Below are 16,190 nucleotides of genomic sequence, written 5' to 3'. Positions count from 1 at the left end.
GGCTTGATTTCGGCTCAGGTCATGATCTCACCGTCGTGGGATCGAGCCCTGAGTCGGGTTCAGCGCTGAGCCTAGAGTCTGCTTGGGATTCTCTCTCCCGCTCTCTCTCCGCCTCTCCCCTGCTTCTGCTCTCTCTCTGTCTCAAAAATAAATCTTTAAAAAACCTCACAACGAAAGAACAGAAGTCTATTCTCTCAGGGTTCTGGAGGCGGCGGGTCTAAGTTCAGGACGTCAGCCTGTGGGTGGTCGCTCGCCGTAGCCTCTGGTGGCCTCGCCTCCTCTTTCACAGACACAGTCTTACCGTCTTAGGGCCCATCCCCACGGCGCCAGGTAGCGCTAATGACCTCTTTGAGAGCCCGTCTCAGAACTCAGTCACCTTGGAGGTTAGGCTTCCACATGTGAATTCCGTGGGGCACAACTCACCACAGCAGTCAGCGTGGCCCCGCCTCAGATGAAGACCCTTCTGGGCAGTAGGGGACATGGTGACATGGGAGAGAAACACGCCACCCCGTTTGCCAGCAGTAGGTTATGACGCGTGCGTCTGTCCGTGTCTTGCATGCTAAAACCTGTGCTAATTCCTCGGCACTTGAGCCTCTGGGGTGTGTGTGGCTACGGCCATTATTTATGGAGGCCTGGCTGGAAGGGTGAGAAAATGCAGGTGGGACCCACAAAGCGTTGGGCTGCCAGGCAGGCTTGGAAGAACCCCGGACAGCACCCAACACCAAACTCCATGAGTCGTTTCAAAGGCAGGCGAGGGTCTGACGCTCAGGGGAGGTGGCTGTGGTCCTGCACTGGGGAGTGGGGGTGGGGGGGTGGGGGCAGGGGGGCTTCCAGGCCCTTTCTTGACTCCTGAGGCACATTGTTGATCAGATTTAGCAAATGAGCTCTCCAAGGGATGCATTCTCCTGCGAGTTCGGGTCCTCCGGAAAGCACGTGCCCACAGGGATTCCATGGGATGGATTTAATGGGGGAGAGTCCCGTGAGGTGGGACAGGCAGGGGTGCCCTCAGTCTGCAGCCCCCGTCTGGGTCTGGGAAAGCTGGCGGGGACGGGAGGGGTGGCAGGCAGAGAGTCAAGCTGCTGTGTGCTTCTGGGAAGGGCTTGACCCAGGCCATCAGCACGTCTCTGAGCCAGGGACGCCCGTCAGAGGAAGCCCACGCCAGGCAGGAATGGATGGCCCACACCGTGTCGCGCGTCAGTGACGGGCCGGGATGGGGAACGCATGGCCTCCCAGGAAGGCCCCGGGGGGCCACAGGGGTGCGTGCCAGCAGCTCTGCTCCCACACAGCAGCTTCGTCAGCCGAGGGATGTGAGTAGGCACACGTGGGCGTGACTGCTCACCAAAGTGTGGCGTTTGCTTGTGAAACACCTTCATCGTTCAACAGTTATGCAACTTAGAGGTCCTTTTTCAAGGAGTCAGTTCTCATAAATCTGTAGATTTCAGATATTTTTACCGTATGCACTGCTAGACGGACCAGGCGTATCGTGCTAATGGATAAGGTTTCTCCTGCTAATGAGGCGCCTGGGTGGCTCAGTAGGTTAAGCGTCTGACTCTTGGTTTCTGCTCAGGTCATGATCTCGCGGTTCGTGAGTTTGAGCCCCGCATCAGGCTCTGTGCTGACGGTGAGAATCCTGCTTGGGATTCTCTCGCTCCCTCTCTGCCCCTCCCCTGCTCGCTGCCTATCTCTCTCTCTCAAAATAAATATAAATAAACATTTAAAAAAATTTCTCCTTCTAGAAATTACCGTTATTGTGTTTGCTAGAAGATTTCCTGACAAGATTACCAGACTTAACAAATATAAACATAAGATGCCTAGTTAAGGTTTGGTTTCAGATAAGCGCTTTTTTCCCCGGAGTATAAGTATGTATGACACAATGTTTGGGATATACTTATACTTTAAAACATGTTGTTGGGGCACCTGCTGGCTTAGTCAGGGGAGCCTGGGACTCTTGATCTTAGGGTTGTGAGTTTGAGCCCTACGTTGGGTGTAGAGATTACTTAAAGATAAAATCTTTTTAAGAAAATGTTGTTTACCCGAAAATCAAACGTACGTGGCCACCTTGTGTTTGTGAAATCTGACAACACATCCTGTATCTCACCGGACAGTGTTCTCTGCTAACGGCATATTTCTCAGGAGGTGTGAGTGGCTGCTCTTCCTTTCCCCCCCAGGGCATTCCCAGGGGGAGGGAGGGAATGGATTGCAAGCCTGCTGCTAAACTTTTCCTTCCTGCTGGATCTGGAGCTTTCCCCTGCCCCTCAGTATCCATGCCCCTCCCTCCCACCACTAACACGCATAGACTGGGGAGTCTCTACAGCCACAAGCTCAGGGAGGTTTTGAGTGGGGAAAGGGGCTCCCGGGAAGGAATAACATGGAGACCCCAGGAGCAGCTGCATCGCGCTCTCTCAGGCTGAGTGTCTGAGATGCCCTTGGTCTCAGATCCACTATTTCCTCTGAGCAAAACTTTGTTTTGTTTTGCTTTCACATTCTCTGTGCAGCTCCTCTCTCTGTAATCAGAACCCTTCACAAGGTGGCGTGAACAGAAAAGGCACCCTCAGCTTTGCAGGGAGACCTGGGACCATCCAGCACAAGAGCCTGGACCTTTCTGAAAGGCCAGGCGCCGCTGGATGTGGGCCTGTACGCGTTAGGGTACTGTGGTCACACCTGGCACAAACCTCCCTTCAGTCCCTCCTCAGAGAGAATCGATTGGTTCCCCGAAATAAAGAGACAGCAGGGCGGCCTTCACGCAAGTTTCGATCAGACTCTGCATTTCTCCATGAAAGTCCGAGTTGCACTTCTTTTGACCCTCCTCACGTTGCCTTCATCTTCGCAACTTGCTGCGGTTGTGTGGCTGCTTCCTGAGGCGACAGCCCACAGCAGGAGGGGAAGCCTGGGCTTATACCCAAACCATCGGAATCCAGAACCCGAGCTCATAACCCGTAGGCTGTACCCAGGCCAGATCCTCAGTGCGGTGCCCTTGAACGGCCACCGGCCTCCACCGAGAAGACCCAATTACAAAGGTCTCTGAACAGTCCCTCCAGGAGCCGGGAGCAGAGAAACACTTTGTCTGGAGGTTATAGGAAAAAATATATTCGAGACTCATGCATATTTATATTAAATCACATATAAGAGTAAATGTCAGATCAATTCTTCTCTTGTTGGCATAATACACAATAAAATAAATGGCCCATAAAGAAGAAGGAAAAGGTTTCTTTAACAAGAGAAGGTTTAAATATGCAAACATTTTGATAGCCTACAGGGCAGGTAGTAAAAAGAGTTTGATGCATTTTCTTGATAGAGGGTTTACAAGGTTTTATACGAATTTTTGTTAGTGCTTATATTTAATTTTTATTCTATTACCTCCTGTGACCAGATTGTCTGGTCATTCCCACTATATTAATATTAACACGCTTATAAATATTAGAGGGTGTTGTGATTAAGAACGAGCACCAGGAACTATTAAAACTCTTAATGACTGAGAGTTGGAGACAATGGAATTATCCCTTTCATAATTTCTGTGGGTTTTTATTACTTAAAAAAAATCTTACAGGTAGAAGCTGAATTTCATATTGAAGCTATATTGCTTCCTCAGGGGCTATGTATTATTCAAAGCTGCCCCGTATCGGTTAAATTAACACTAGCTTTGGCAACAGATAACCTCTAAATTTTGGTGGCGTGGCCCAATAGACATGTACTTTGGTGAAGTTTGTTTCTAACGCAAGTCAGGTGGGATCAGCTGGGCGTGGGGGGAGGGAGGACACAGGCACTTAACTCAGGGACCCAGGCTCCTTCCATCTGGAGGCTCTGCGAGCCCCTAAGGCTGAGTCTTCTGCTGACCTTGGCGCTAGAAGGATGAAGAGATCCGGTGAAGGGCACGAGGGAGCTTTCACGGGTCATGTCGCTCAGCCTGGAGCAGACTCTGCCAGAGCTCACCGGTGTCTGTCTCCCCCTCCTTCCTGGGCTACTTCCTACACTACTCCCCTCCCTTGCAATCGGCCCGGACTGCGAGACCACTTCCTGCATGTGAAGTGAGAGCAGAAATGACATGTGTCACCTCCAGAGGATGCAGCACGAGCAGACCACTGCCTCAGCCGTTGATTTTCCCTTCTTTCCTCCCGTCAGCTGGGCCGCAGACAAGGACCAGGTGTAAGTGGATGGCTGGGAAACAAGTGGTAGGAGCCTGGGTCTCGGAATGACACCGCGGGGACAAGTCCCTGCATCACACCTTAGCAGAGGGTTTGAGGTCCGCAGGTGCAGGGGAATTTTGCCCCAGGTGGGCAATGCCCACCCTTCACTGGTTTAGATAAGATCTGGCTCTGAGCCTTGCTGTTGCACCGGGGTACTTTGCCTATGGGAAGGTTGTCCATTTTGGACACTTACGGCTGAATTGTGCCCCCAAAAGGTAGGAAGTCTTAACCCCCAGTCCCTCAGTATGTGACTGTATTAGCCAGAATTCTCCAGATACATAATATAATGTAAATATTAACATATTTATAAATATGTATTTACATAAATTAGCTTTTGTGACCACGGAGGCTGAGAAGTGCTGTCATCTGCCATCTGCAAGCTGGGAAAAAGGGGACGCCAGCTGCGTGAGGCAGTGAGTCCAAAGGCCTGAGAAGCAGGCGCTGGTTGTGTGAGGTCAGGAGAAGGAGGTCCCAGGTCAAGCAGAGAGAGCGAATTCACCTTTTCCTTATATTCAGGCCCCAACAGGTTGGGTGGTGCCCACGCAGGTCGGTAAGGGCATCTTCTCAGTGAGCTGATTCAAATGCCCCTCTCTTCTGGAGACGTCCAGACGGATGCCCCGGAAGGCATGTCACATAACTGGAAGTCATGCCTCATGTTACCTGGGCCTCCCTTCGCCCAGTCAAGGGGACACAGACTTAACCATCACAGTGACCCCATCTGGAGATGGGGTCGTTGGGGGGGTAGCCAGTGAAGATAAGGTCGTATGAAAGCAGGGTGGGCCCTGCTCCCAGGTGATTATTTTCCTTATTCGAAGCTCCCCTCTCCCAGCAGGGCAGAAACACCTCGGACAACATGGAGGGGGCGCCATGTTGTTACCGAGGGAGGGACCCACGTCCTGCAGCTGGAGGCCAAAGCATGTCCCAAACTGCTGGGAAATTCCAGAAGCTGGAAAGGGGCCAGGAAGGACTCCCCTACGGGTGCCAGAGGGAGCACGGCCCTGCCCACGCCCAGAGGGAGGACTTCCGGCCTCCAGAGCTGTGGCCCGAGGGGGCCAGCACAGCCCTTGGGCGCTGGTGCCCATGGACTCTGAAGGCAGAGGAGCGACCTCACGGTTTACAGGCTGGACCCCGTGGGGGAGGGGAGTCCCGTCGGCAGGCGATCCCATAATAAACTCAGAATCCTAGTAGTGACCGACACCGACAACTCTAAAAATTTCACCTAAAAATCTGAATCTTTGGTATTTCTTGAAAACTCTGGCAAATGGTGAGACCCATTTCAGTCTGGCACAGAAAGTATGTGCATCTAAGTAGGGGCTGCGTGACACAGTAAAGCCATGACCTGATGTCCAGATCTGCCATCAGTGGCCCCCACGCTAGCTTAGCTGTTCGACCTATGGCCGGCGGATAAGTGGAGGTGGCTGGAAATTTAGGAATAAGGTCTTTGCAGAGGTAAGTATGTAAGGTGACGTCACAGTAAAGACGGTGCACTGCTGTCGTTTGTGCCTGGCCCATCCTTTAGGAGAATGGGATTGCTGCCCAAAGTAGGTGTTTCAATTCAGTCTATCTCCAGAGTAATCTATAGACAGGTTCTTGAAATTTGAGATCGGCCTTTGCTTTGTGTGTGTCTGTGTATGTGTTTTAAAGTTTATTTGCTTTGAAAGAGAGAATGAGAGAGCGAGCTGGGGAGGGGCAGAGAGGAGGGAGAGAGAGAATCCCAAGGAGGCTCTGCACCAGCAAAGCAGAGCCTGATGTAGGGCTCGAATTCAGGATCTATGAGATTATGACCTGAGCGGAAGTCTATAGAGTCAGACGCCTAAGCCACAGAGCCACCAAGGCACCCCAGCTTTGTGTGTATTTAACCCTTCACAGCAAGCTGAATATATTTGTACCTGGAGAATGCTGTCTTCATCGACCTCCTTTCCAGATCTGGATTTCTGAGAGTCAGCCTCTTCAAAAGCAAAGAATCCCTCCACATTTCAGACTGTAAAACCCATCTTGTCCCGGCTAGCCTACTTTTTTGGTGTGTGGCGGGGAGGAAGCCATGTTCCAGGACTATAAAGAACCTTATCCCCAAATAATTACCCTTAACATTTCAGCAGCTGGTTTTTCCTCTGTGGACACGGAGGTCTCAGGCTCTAGATTGGGCTATTTGATTTTGGTTGGTGTTTCCTGCGTATGCAGTACCTGCCCATCTCTCAGGAAAGGGGACCTCTGGAAGCTTCACTAATGTGAGTTTTCTAGGTCTCCAAAGTCCCATAAAGGCCAGTTTCCAGACGGAGGTTGGAGCCATGGACCTGGGCTTCCGGGATTATCTGGGGAGGATCGTTAATCTCCTCCAACTGAGTCCCAAATGAGGCCAGAGGCATGTAATTTAACTCCGGATTAATGGCCTTCGAACTGGTTTTTCTAGCGTATCAGTTGAGAACAGGTTTGTTTATCAAAGTCCACTGGTCTGTGTAACTCACCATCCCACCAAAGTCACTTAAATTACATTCTTTCACAATAGTACGATTTTTAAAGGTGGTTATTTAGTTATAAAGCACCTCCAGGGGAGACACAGAAGCCAAGTAGAACATTTCATTTTGTGGGGAATACCATGTGGGATGCAACGCCACAATTTTGGGGGGGGAGATGATAGGATCACCTTCCTGCTTCTCAGGTTGGCCATTCCGATAAAGCATCCCCTCCCCTGCCCTCCACCCAATGTCCACTATGCTCTAGATGCTATTCTACAAAGCAGAAGACCAAGATTAGCCATACTTGGTCCTAAATGGAAATTTTTATCAGTTTGGCCTCATGTACAAATAACAGGAAATCCAATTTAAATGGACTTAAACATACAAAAAAGTTACATTTGTAGTAGCTAAAGTATTCAGGGAGTGGGGGGGGGGTTGCAGGTCCAGCTAAATCCATCAGAATACAGTTCTTCTTAACGTCATTTCTTACCTTCTTCTGTATGTGTTCTATTGTCAGACAGAATCTTTCCTCCCAGAGGCAGCAAGGACTGCCTGCAGCTGGGAGGTGGGGGTGGGTGGGTGTCGGCATTGAGCTGATGGCTCCTGTCCACAGAATGGAGGGGCAGAGAGAAAGGATACAGAGAATCTGAAGCAGAGAGAGAATCTGTCAGCACAGAGCCCAGCACAAACTTGAACTCATGAACTGAGAGATCATGTCCTAAGCTGAAGTCAGACTTAACCAACTGAGCCATCCAGGTACCCCAATTCTGTGGCGTTTTTAAATAAGTGGTTGGAATGTTAATTTTTATGTCTCATTATTGATTGTCATGACTTTTATTTATTTGTTTTTAATTTTATTTGGGGGAAGGGAGAGAGGCAGAGAGAGGGAGAGAAAATTCCCAGCAGGCTCCACGCTGTCAGCACGGAGCCTGATGTGGGGCTCGAGCTCACGAATGGTGAGATCATGACCTGAGCAACAAACCAAGAGTCAGACACTTAACTGGCTGAGCCACACAGGGGCCCCTGCATCTTTCTCTCTTTCTCTCTCTCTTTCCTTCCTTCCTTTCTTTCTTTCTTTCTTTCTTTCTTTCTTTCTTTCTTTCTTTCTTTCTTTCTTTCTTTCTTTCTTTCTTTCTTTCTTTCCTTCCTTCCTTCTTTCTTTCTCTCTCTCTCTCTCTCTCTCTCTCTCTTCCTTCCTTCCTTCCTTCCTAAGTTTATTTATTTATTTTTTTTTGCGGGGGACGTGCGAGAGAGAGAGACCCAAGCAGTGCAGAGCCCAATGTGAGACTTGAACTCATGAACTGAGAGACCACGACTTGAGCTGAAACCAAATGTCAGAAATTTAACTGACCGAGCCATCCAGCTGCCCCTCCCCATATTTCTTATTATAAATGACACTATCACACTGGGGTTGGCTGTTTGTTGGCCATTACCATTAAGCACACAGCGGTGTTTTCTTTTAAGAAAGAAGTATTTCTCTTTTTTTAAGTTTATTTATTTATTTTGAGAGTGAGACACAGCAGAGAGAGAGAGAGGGAGACAGAGAATCCAAGCAGGCTCTGCACTGCCAGCGTGAATCTCGATGTGGGCCTTGAACTCACGAACTGTGAGATCATGATCTGAGCCAAAACCAAGAGTCAGACGCTTAACTGGTGGGGCCACCCGGGAGCCCCAAGTGCCACGACCTTTATAAGGTCCTGTAAGTCCCTTTGGCACAGAGAGACCTGCAGGGTGTCCCCTGTGTTGCCGGCAGTATGTGGCCTCGTACTTCGGGGACAGTTCTGGGCGCCCTCCCTGGTTTCCATCCCTCCTCGGCCGCCCCAGGGCGAAGCCCGGGCCACGGGCTCACTTCCCCATCATCCACACGACTGTTGACTCCAGAGCTGTTTCTAAAAAGGTTCCTGTGCAGATACTCTGCTTCCCCTGAGACCAAATGCTGCAATTTGTGACTTTACATGAGCTGTGAAAATCTTTGCACTGTTTGTGTGGCTGTTTTTATCGGGGCTTCTCCACCGCGTTTTACAGCATGGGAGGAAGCCATTCTCCTTTGTCTTCCACTTGAATAATTTCAGATCATTTTTGTTAAAAGTTTTGATGTTTTATTTATTTTTGAGAGAGAGATAGAAACAGCATGAGCAGGGGAGGGTCAGAGAGAGAGGGACACACAGAATCCGAAGCAGCTCCAGGCTCTGAGCTGTCAGCACAGAGCCCGACGCGGGGCTCGAGCTCACGCACCGTGAGATCATGACCTGAGCCGAAGTCAGACGCTTAACCGGCTGAGCCACCCAGGCGCCCCAAAAGTTTTGATGTTTTAGAATGTTGTATCCCAAACCACTTCAACTATAATTAAGCATCTTGTTCATCCAAATTATAGTACAGTCCTTGGAGAATTGAGGTGAGTTCTTCCTCTCTCTGTGCATTTCATTTTGTATCGTGATGGGGACACGCTGACATTTTACCACTTGAAACCATTTTTGTAAATGGTTTTGCTGGATTGGGTACAGGCGGCAAGGTCACATGCCCTGCTGTCCGCAGAAGCCCCTGGTGATGACCCTTGCCTGGCGTTAGCTCGTGTTACCCACGGAGCAGAGCCTTAGGTAACAGGAAGGGGCGGCTCGCTCTGTGGTGTCTCATGGCATGCCTGGCTCAGAGGGTCGAGCAGGTGGTTCGCTGCTCTGTTCTAGAAGATGCTCTTCAGGCTGTAGTTTGTAGTGGTCAGATCAGCTGCTCCACTTGGGTTTTGCCGGGCGGCCGGAGTAGGAGGGTGAACCCTTCAGAGGAGGTGCCGCGTCTCCCCTCCCACAGCTTCCTCTAGTCTTTGCTTCTTTCCCTCCTCTCGAAATTCCTCAGGTGCCCCCATTTTACTGGCAGCTGCTTGCATCCACTTAAATAGCTCCCGATCAGGAGGGCCAGCTTGCTGTCCCCCTGGGGATCGGCAGACACAGATGTCACCACGTGGGGTGTTTGTTTCAAGAATCGGTGTAAGTGCTGACTTTAACCTCCACCTACCCCCAACATCTCTCGTTTCCTTTTCACATTTCAGGGAGGAAGTTATAAATCTGTTCATTTCAGTGGGAGAAAAAAAATTCACCTCTTGTGTGTTCTTAATATTAGGATGGGAATGACCCAGGTCATTCACACGCTGGCCACCATGACACGAATGGTGGTGTTCCCATTGCTGGAAGGAAGGCTGTCCTAAAACATTCTTGCTACTACGAATCTGATGGTTTCTTTCAATCAATGTCATTTTGCAACTTTAGAAATCTTTTATTAAGATTGATTTAAACATTCTTTTTTAATTTGTCTATTTATTTTTGAGAGAGAGAGAGAGAGAGAGAGAGCGAGTGAGTGTGAGTGAGGGAGGGGCAGAGAGAGAGAGGGAGAGAGAGGATCCCAAGCAGGCTCTCACTGACAGTGCAGAGCCCGATGGGGGGCTCGAACTGATGAACCATGAGATCATGGCCTGAGCCTAAGTCAGACGCTTAGCAGGCTGAGCCACCCAGGTGCCCCACTTTAGAAATCTTTTTAAACTATTAAGGTGTTGAAGCTTCCCCAAATGTGCACCCCCACCCCGCTCAATTGTTGTCCTTCTGAAAATGTGGAGTGACCATCTCAAAAAGCGCTGTCATCCAAGCCTTCGGGTTATGATGATTATATGTTTCCACCACAGGATTCTGCCTTTTGTCTTTTTCTATCAGAATTTCATTTCTGGGAGACTGGAAAGATCAAACCTTGCGTTAGAATGTCAGGGCTTTTATTTATTTATTTATTTTGAATAGAATGTCAGGGCCTTTTTAAAAACAATATATTCCCAACTCATAGATTCCAGTTTTCAAAACTGGCATTTATTAAAGGAAATGAATATGGTTTTGCATCGGACATTTGGGTTATGCATTTACTTCATGGTTTGATTACGCGTATCTCAGCTCTCAGAGGTAAATGAAATCGATGTGGTCAGGAATTATTTGAAATATGTCCCCACTGCATCTCACTTTCTTTTTTTTTTTTAAATTTATTATTATTATTTTTTTTTTTACAAATAGTTTATTGTCAAATTAGTTTCCACAGCATCTCACTTTCTTATCAGCCGAGACTTCTAAAGAGGAAGTAGAACATAAAGTTAGGTGAGTAATGACGTAGACCCTGCGGATTTATCTCACAGAAAGAGGAGAGGGGGAGGGTGTGCTGTTGGGCAGAATGATCAGATTTACCAGATAAAAGTGCAAGCCCCCAGTTACATTCAAGTTTCAGGTCAATCATAATTTTAATAAATGTAGGGGTGCCTGGGTGGCTCAGCTGGTTAAGTGTCTGATTCCAGCTCAGATCATGATCTCACAGTTTGTGGGTTCGAGCCCCGCGTTGGGCTCTGTGCTGACAGCTCAGAGCCTAGAACCTGCTTCGGATTCTGTCTCTCTCCTGTCTCTCCCCCCACTTGCGCTCTCTGTTTCTCTCTCTCAAAGATAAATAAACATTTAAAAAGCACTGTATATCCAAAGCAAAGTATGGGACATACTTCTAAAAATTCATAACGTATGTGAAATTCAAATTGATCTGGTGCCCCCTGTCACGTGGTGGCCCTGGCCACGAGGGGGTGACAGCGAGGACACTGTGAGGGAAAGACAAGAATGAGTTGGCATCTTTCACATCGACGGGGATGGCTCACCAGATGGCTCGAGAGCACAGAATGGCTTTGTGAGAAGTGGGAATATGGGAATACAAAAACATACCAATGGAGAGAATAACGGCATTACTGCCTCAGAGCGATGATCGCGTTGTTAATCACCGCCTCACACTTGCTTCCTTGGGGCCGTCTCAGCGATTGTGGGGCATCTGCCTGGCCTCTGATGCATACCGGGAGGCAGTGAGGTGCGGAAGGAGGGGCCCTGTGCTCCGACTCAGGGCTTGGTGTTGTCCCAGCTGGTGCTGGCCACGCGCCCTAACCTGCGGGACCTCGGTTGTCACACTTGGAAATGGCGCCCAGAGCCCTTGCCTCCTTTGTAGCGGCGCCGTAGGCGTGAGGTGACTGCATGGACGGGACGAGAGACCGTTCGTGCTAGACGATCGGAGACTAGATCTGTCTGTTCGCCGTGTCATCGAGAGAAGTTCCTAGTTGTCAGAGTAAAACAAGAATTTGTTGTGGCAAAGTGTGGATACCAGCATATATTGTTAAATGTAACCAGTCACATAAAATACAGAAGTGCCCAGTGTGTGTGTGTGTGTGTGTGTGTGCGCGCGCGCCCACACACGCACGTGTGTGAGTTAAGTGGCGGGTCCCCTGTAGCCGCACAGCAGGCAGGAGCCCGTGGTCAGGCTATTCAAAGCCTTCCTGATTTCCCCAGATGTCAAGACTGCACATAATACCGGACCTTAATTTTAGGACTGACTCCAAAGCTGGCCAATGAAAAGAAGCAATTCCATGGAAAGTACCAGGACGGAAAGGCACCGGAAAGACACAGAAAACAATCATACGGGAAATGTCCGCCTCATCTGGTAGAACATTTCCCCCATCTCTGCTCTCAGTGGTGAGCTTGTTTCTTGTAACAAGACTCCAATCAACCATCGGTCTCGTGCAAACCAAAGGAATTTTAACCCCTTTGTGCGGCTGATAATCACACTGGCATTTCTCGTATACATGTAAACATACCCAAAGTGTGAAAATCATTGACGTGTGATTAATTACCATTCATCAGGAGATGAAACAGAAGCCAACGTGTTGAGTTGATTGTTCGCAAGGGCTGAACGTTTCTTTTCTGTTTAATAAAAAGGTGATAAACTCGAGCCTAATAAAAGCCTGAACGCCCGAATTAAGCCTTTATTTTTCAGTCCTTCAGCATTTACAGAACGAGCATTCTCTGTCCCACACAACCTGGACAGAGAGATACAGGGGCAAGACCAAGAAGGTCATTCATCTCACCGGGGCTCCTTCTGCACATTTACCTGAATGCCTGAGCTAGAAAAATAGACATGGTTTTGTTCAAGAGGCTTTGTAAGGAAGAATAAAGGCCAGAATATGTTCATTTCCCCCTTCCTTCATACTGGGATAGTTTTACTGTGGATTTTTTTAAAAATCTCGGTTTTAAAAAGAAATCCCAATGTGCTCACTTTAAAAAATGGTCGTAGATTTTCTCCCACTACAAAGTACACTGCTAGTTTACCATCAGCTAGTTTAATCTCTCAGGGTTTTGTCTTCTGTTTCTCTGCACCCGTGTCACGTGCAGGGATGTGTTGGGGCTGTACCCAAGTTCTGGTACCATCTGCACTTCTCAGACTGTCTTCTAGACCCGTGGTGGGCGTGCTCAGGCTGGGTAGCAGATCACATCTCTTTTAACACGTAGAAGTGTGATCAGGTCACGGTCGTTGGTGGTGTCACTAGCTTCCTCGATCCATGTCCAGTGACTTAACTTACCCTTTGAATTCAGCTCCTGGCTCTCTGGAATCTGTTACTTCCTTTCCTGTTACTACACAAGTATCCTTATCTGGAACTGAGCTATTGTGATGGACTCCTCATGGAACTTCACGTCTTGATTTTTATCTGCCCCAATTTGTCCTACATTTGCCAGCAAATTAAGTTCCTATCATATGGTAGATCTATCCCATTCCAGAATCTGTGCATCAGCCCATCGTGAAACTCCATAGCCATTAAACAATTACTCCCCACAGAGATGGGGAGGCGTTACTATAACCCCTCGGAATGACTCACAGTCTACTCTGAATCACAGACTTTGGCATAAAAACCCTTTAAATTATTCACTCCTTGGACATGGCATGCTGGCTCCCAGATGGCCTCTGAGAATTAGTACATTTTGGGTCCTTATTTTTTGGGTTTTACTTGCCCACAACCCTTTCACATTTCGTGTATCTCCCTGTGCCCTGGTGAGTGGAGGAGGGGCCACCGATGTCCGCCTCCACAGACCGGCAGCTGAAGGCCAAGGGCTCACACTTCAGCATCATTACAATGACCTTGAAGGGCTTCTAAGCCACTGGCCCTTGCTTCCTGGACTGCCTCATCATCACCGGGGTTCTTTGAAAATTACTGACTTCTGGTTTCCACCCCAGACGATGTGCTTTAAACCCATGCACGCGAGGAAGAGAGGAGGAAAATAGGGAAGCATTTTATTTGAAAATAAAAAAATTATAACTTTCTAATCCTGCAAGAAGCCAGTGCTGCTGAGTTAGGTTAGTGTGGGGTGGGAATGTACTCAAAATCTTGCATATATTTTGATTAGATAATTATAAGAATGCTTTTTGGTCTTGCTGGATAGCTATTCTTTTTTTTTTTTTCTTAAGATTTTATTTTTAAGTAACCTCTGTACCCAACGTGGGACTCAAACTTACGACCCCGACATGAAGAGTCATGCACTCCACTGACTGGGCCAGCCAGGTGCCCCCAACCCCTTCCCGTAACTATTCTTTTTTTCTTTTTTTAAATATTTTTATTTATTTCTAGGAGAGAGAGAGAGAGACAGTGTGAGCAGGGGAGGGTCAGAGAGAGAGGGAGTCACAGACTGAAACAGGCTCCAGGCTCTGAGCTGGCAGTCAGCACAGAGCCCNGAGTCACAGACTGAAACAGGCTCCAGGCTCTGAGCTGGCAGTCAGCACAGAGCCCGACGTGGGGCCCGAACCCACGAACCGCGAGATCATGACCTAAGCGAAAGTCGGATGCTTAACCGACTAAGCCACCCAGGCGCCCCTTCCTGTAACTATTCTTAAAGACATAGTAAGGAGGGTGTTCCCAGAGTTCACCAAAGCCCATCTCCATGAATAGTGCTGTGCTAGCACCAGGAATAAAACAAAACAATCTTCTTCAACAATCTTGTAGGCCAGGTACTATGCATTGTTTCATACATAAGGAAATTAGAACTTCTTAAAAGATGACTTTTACTGGGGTTCCTGGGTGGCTTTGTTGGTTAAGTGTCTGACTCTTGGTTTTGGCTCGAGTCATGATCCCCAGGTTCCTGAGTTTGAGTCCTACATCGGGCTCCGCACTGACGGCACGGAGCCTGCTTGGGAGTCTCTCTCTTTCCCTCCCTCTCTGCCCCTGCCCTGCTCTCTCTGTCTCTCAAAAAATAAACAAATTTTTATAGAAAAGGTGACTTTTACCAAGTAAGTATTAGGAATGAAACACAATCCACTATGACTCAACAGCCACGCTGGTCACTACTGAGGACAGAAGGAACCAGGTGGCTTCACACAGGGTGGGGGAGGCTACCAGCACGACTGTTTTGCCTCATCCTTCCCTCCAAGGGCCTCAGCTGAGGATCCTCACATTACCTGAAAGGGAGGCGGACACCCTACAGAAGGGTCCGCCAAAGGCTGGGAAGAAGACTCAGGATCCTTAGACATCTGTACGCCACATCCCATCACCCCAATGCAAATCTGTAGTTGCTGTGAATTAACATTTCTATAAATGCCATAATTATAAATGACTGGTACCATATATCACAATATTTTTGCATGTGTTGACAGCATTTATTTGGAAAATGTCAACATTTACAATACTCCACAATTTGTCAACTTGTGTTGACATTTCTCCTCTGAAAATTAGAAAGAATTAGCTGGGCTCCCTTTGTCTGAGGACGGGCCTCCGTCTCGTAAATTAGTTGCCGCAGGTGTGAAAGAAACGGTCAGCGAGAAGGGACGTTGGTGACGGTGGGGGCTCCTGCCAGTGGGGGTGCGTATGATGGTGGTCAATGTTTGCTTGTCCAGTGATCATCTTGTCTTCGTGATCAGACAGAAGCACGTAAACGTGGGAGAATTAGCAAAATGACTCCTAAAGGCGCAAATAACACCATCCTCTCCAGAAGACCCGTTTTCTCTTCTGCGGTGGTAGCGTTGCCTCACGGGAGGAAAAGAAAGCCACTCTCTCCCAGATTGGAACAGTGATCAGAGGGAAGGCTTTACACCTGTCCAGTGGCTGCAGTGAGCCTAGCAGCTGGGGGTGAGATGACCCATGGCCCAAGGAGGCCGCACTCCCAGTGGCAGGCAAGGGCACTACCTCCCCGCGCTTGTGATGGGCTCTGACACCTGCGGAGCACCTGCCGGTGCATACGGTTCACTCTGGCCACCGGCCCTTGGCACGTGCTACCCATCCAGCCCCATGTGCATTGCAGCGAAACTTTAGGGTTTTTTATTGCAAAAATTAATACTACCGTGAGTCCCATTTTAACAAGAAAGGTCCATTTGTCAGGGCAATGGTCACCATTTCAGAATAGCCAATAACTTGCGAGCATGGAAAGCATCACAAAAGAATAGTATTAACAATTCAGAAGTGTTTGGAGGAAAACATTTTCTGCTTGGGACAATAGAGCTTTCAATCACGTAATAAACACGATCTCCCCCAGAAAAACATCCTAGCAGCCGAGATTCTTTCTTCTAAAGGGGAGCATTGATTTTGGTATCAAATGCTTGTTACATTCTCTGTGGCTTGAATGAACAGAAATAGCATCTATACACTTGGCAGTCTGAGCCCTTGACCTCTAAGGATGTGCAGCGCCCCCTGGTGGGAGCACGTGTAACAATCTCCACCTGTTCTAAGGGTGCTCTGGGATGT

Source organism: Hyaena hyaena, unplaced genomic scaffold, assembly GCF_003009895.1.
Source record: "Hyaena hyaena isolate Hyena2069 unplaced genomic scaffold, ASM300989v1 scaffold_0, whole genome shotgun sequence".
NCBI classification, from domain to species: domain Eukaryota; kingdom Metazoa; phylum Chordata; class Mammalia; order Carnivora; family Hyaenidae; genus Hyaena; species Hyaena hyaena.
The sequence above is the reverse complement of the archived record's forward strand: the minus strand, read 5'-3'. Positions refer to the sequence as shown.